This window comes from Gopherus flavomarginatus, assembly GCF_025201925.1.
Source record: "Gopherus flavomarginatus isolate rGopFla2 chromosome 11 unlocalized genomic scaffold, rGopFla2.mat.asm SUPER_11_unloc_1, whole genome shotgun sequence".
NCBI lineage: Eukaryota > Metazoa > Chordata > Testudines > Testudinidae > Gopherus > Gopherus flavomarginatus.
Genome location: NW_026114602.1, coordinates 828202 through 832351, shown reverse-complemented (window position 1 = coordinate 832351; position 4150 = coordinate 828202).

Genomic DNA, 4150 nt, shown 5'->3' with positions numbered 1-4150 from the left:
AGTTCCACAAGTTGTCTGTGTGCTGTGTGAAGAAGAACTTCCTTTTATTTGTTTTTAAATCTGCTGCTATTAATTTCATTTGGTGTCCCCTAGTTCTTGTATTATGGGAATAAGTAATAACTTTTCCTTATCTACTTTCTCCACATCACTTATAATTTTATATACCTTTATCATAACCCCCCTTAGTCTCTTCTTTTCCAAGCTGAAAAGTCCTAGCCTCTTTAATTTCTCCTTATATGGGACCCTCTCCAAACCCCTAATCATTTTAAGTTGCCATTCTCCGAACGTTTTATAGTGCCAGTATATCTTTTTTGAGATGAGGCGACCACATCTGTACGCAGTCTTCAACATGTGGTGTACCATGGGTTTATATAAGGGTATTAGTATATTCTCTGTCTATTCTCTATCCCCTTTTAATGATTCCTAACATCCTGTTCGCTTTTTTGACCGCCTCTGCACACTGCTTGGACACCTTCAGAGAACTATCCACAATGACTCCAAGATCTTTTTCCTGATTTGTTGTAGCTAAATTAGCCCTCATCATATTGTATGTATAGTTTGGCGTTATTTTTTCCAATGTGCATTACTTTACATTTGTCCACATTAAATTTCATTTGCCGTTTTGTTGCACAATCACTTAGTTTTGTGAGATCTTTTTGAAGTTCTTCACAGCGTGCTTTGGCCTTAACTATCTCAAGCAGTTTAATATCATCTGCAAACTTTGCCACCTCACTGTTTACCTCTTTTTCGAGATCATTTATGAATAAGTTGAATAGGATTGGTCCGAGGACTGACCCTTGGGGAACACCACTAGTTACCCCTCTCCATACTGAGAATTTACCATTAATTCTTACCCTTTGTTCCCTGTCTTTTAACCAATTCTCAATCTATGAAAGGACCTTCCCTTTTATCCCATGACAACTTAATATATATAAGATGTCTTTGGTGAGGGACCTTATCAAAGGGCTTTCTGCGAAATCTAAATACACTATGTCCACTGGATCCCCAGTGTCCACATGTTGTGATATCCCTTCAAAAAACTCTAATAGATTAATAAGACACAATTTCCCTTTAGAGAAACGTGTTTGACTTTTGCCCAACAATTTATATTCTTCTATGTGTCACACAATTTTATTCTTTACTATTGTTTAGACTAATATATCCGGTATCGACCTTAGATTTACCGATTTGTTATTTGCCAGGATCACCTCTAGAGCTCTTTTTAAATATTGGTGTTACGTTAATTAGCTAATGTAAACACTGTGTTGCTTATGTTGACTGTTACTTACTTTCAGGAGCTGTCCCATAATGTCCCTGTCATAACTCTAAAGGGAAGAGTAACAACCCTCCTGTATCCAATACTATAAAATCCCTCCTGGCCAGAGGCACCAATATCCTTTTACATGTAAAGGGTTAAGAAGTTCAGGTAACCTGGCTGACAACTGACCCAAAGGACCAATAAGGGGACAAGATACTTTCAAATCTTGGGAGTGGGGGAGAGGCTTTTGTTTGTGTTCTTTGTTTTGGATGTGTTCACTCTTAGAACTAAAATGGATTGGACATCAATCCATGTTCTCCAAATCTTTCTGAACAAGTCCCTCATATTTCAAACTTGTAAGTAACAGCCAGGCAAGGTGTGCTAGTTTATCTTTGTTTTTTCAACTTGTGAATGTGCCATTTGCTAGAGGGATGTTTATCTCTGTTTTGGTGTAACTTTGAAACTAAGGCTAGAGGGGGTCCCTCTGGACTCTTTGAATCTGATTACCCTGTAAAATTATTTTCCATCATGATTTTACAGAGATTGATTTTTACATTTTCTTTTATAATAAAATCCTTCTTTTAAGAACCTGACTGATTTTTCCATTGTCCCAAGACCCAGGAGTTTGTATCTTTGATTACTTTGTAACCATTTGGTTAGGATATTATTCTCAAGCCTCCCCAGGAAACGGGGTGTAAGAGCTTGGGGGGATATTTTGGGGGAGGAGGAACGCCAAGTGGTCCTTTCCCTGTTTCTTGTTAAATCACTTGGTAGTGGCAGCATACCAGGTTTTAACCTAGAGCTGATACAAATAAGCTTAGGGAATTTTCATGCAGGTCCCCACATCTGTACTCTAGAGTTCAGAGTGGGGAAGGAACTCTGACAGCCCCACATTGACAATACAACCTGTATAAGTGCTCCCGGTGAGGATGCACAGTACTGACATAAGCAGCCAAGTGTGCATGCATACAAGTGTTTTAATAACTGTGGTAGCTGTATGCTGAAGTAAGTTAGGTCAACATAATTCTGTAGTGTAGACATGGCCTGAGGGTCAGGGTGGTGCAAAGAAAATTAGGACACAAGTGAGCAAGACAAAAAAAAACCCCTGTGTATTAAGGCTGGAATAATTAATTCCAGTCAATGTGCAGTCACTGAGAGTTGGGAACCTAAGTCCCTTAAGCCACTCTGACAATCCATGTCACAGATCACTGCCTGGCGCAAGAGTCCACTGTATTGTTCCACATTTTGCAGCACCTAGAGCCTACATACTGCAGAGTCAGTTTCAAGTCCCTTCACAGGGCCAAGCCCATTCCAAGGCCCTCTCCATGGAACTCAGTGGATTTGCAGCCAGGATACATTGGGCCTATGCCGTTGAGCTGTTTTCTATTCACTCTTCTGCTAATGCCCACTGGGGATAACCACAGCTCGGTGGCCCTCATGGGAATTTTCTATGGAATTCCCCATTCAGTCTGTTTTTTTAATTGCTTTAGTTGCTTTCAACACCTGAATCCCTGGGCTCTTGATACACCTTTGAACATCATACAGAAGCTTAATGTTGTGGAAGAGACTGGGATAGATTGTGCCCAATGCCCATTTGAAGGGACATGAGGTTTCAATTCACACCTCATTTCCATATAAATGCTACAGACATCTCACAGCAGGATTGCCCTGGATGGCTCAGGAGATTAGAGATGAAGCAGCTGTTTTTACCTCTAACTCACCTGTTCAAACCTAGCCCCAGTGAGTACTGGCCCAGTGTTCTCCCTCTCTGACTTCTGAAGAAAGATGGACTTTGTATCTCAACTCCTTGGACTCTTAATAACAGCACCCCCCAGACATCTCCATCCAAGCTGGAACCAGCTGGCTCCCGTTAGCAGACTCAGCAGAAACCAAGGACACGCTCCGACCAGAAGAGACTGTCTCAAAAGTGGAAGAGAATAGTTCAGTCTCTCAGTCCCTGATACTTCATGGCTTCTCCATGGACACTGTGATAGCCATAAAATGTGACAATTGTTGCCACTCAAAGACCTGGTGGGTTTTGTAGGAATGAGTTCAAAGCTGACGCATATGGTCCATCATTTTATTATGATATAATAATATATGGAGATATACCTATCTCATAAATCTGGATGGGACCCTGAAAGGTCGTTGAGTCCAGGCCCCTATCTTCACTAGCAGGACCAAGAACTGATTTTGCCCTAGAACCCTAAGTGGCCCCCTCAAGGATTAAGCTCACAAACCTGAGTTTAGCAGGCCAATGCTCAAACCACTGAGCTATTCCTCCTCCTGAAGCCATACCATTTGGAGGATTCTTCAATGAATGTATTTGCTGTCATGTTACTTTTCAAAGAATTTGCCATAATTATTTGGAGACACATTTTCAAATGTTGCTTTTATTTTGCACTCTGAATAACTCCAGATATACACACAAAAGCTACATATTTAGACAGGGATTTCAGAGGAATCTAAGGCAGTTTATTCACTAGATAAGAATTCATAAAAACTTGACTCAGGCCCAGGCTGTCACAGGTACTTAGGTGCCTAACTCCCATGGGTCTCGGGTCCTTGTTTCTCCACTGACATACTTAGTGACTTTGGGAAATAGCCAGTACTTGGTGCTTCACAGGAAGGCCACAAATCACTTTGCCCAGTGGTGGACATGATATGTAATTTTCTTCTTATGCCCATAGGCAATTAGGCACCGAATTAAAAGGCCAAATTTTCAAACAAAACACAATACACTGGGTGTTGAATAAACCTGTTCATGAAATGATTGGTTCATTTGCTTGTTTGTCAAATTTTTTCTTGGAAAATATTTTGAGGTTTCTTCAAAAAACCCTAAAGACAAAAATAATAAATAAATAAATAAATAAATAAACCAAATGTAACCCT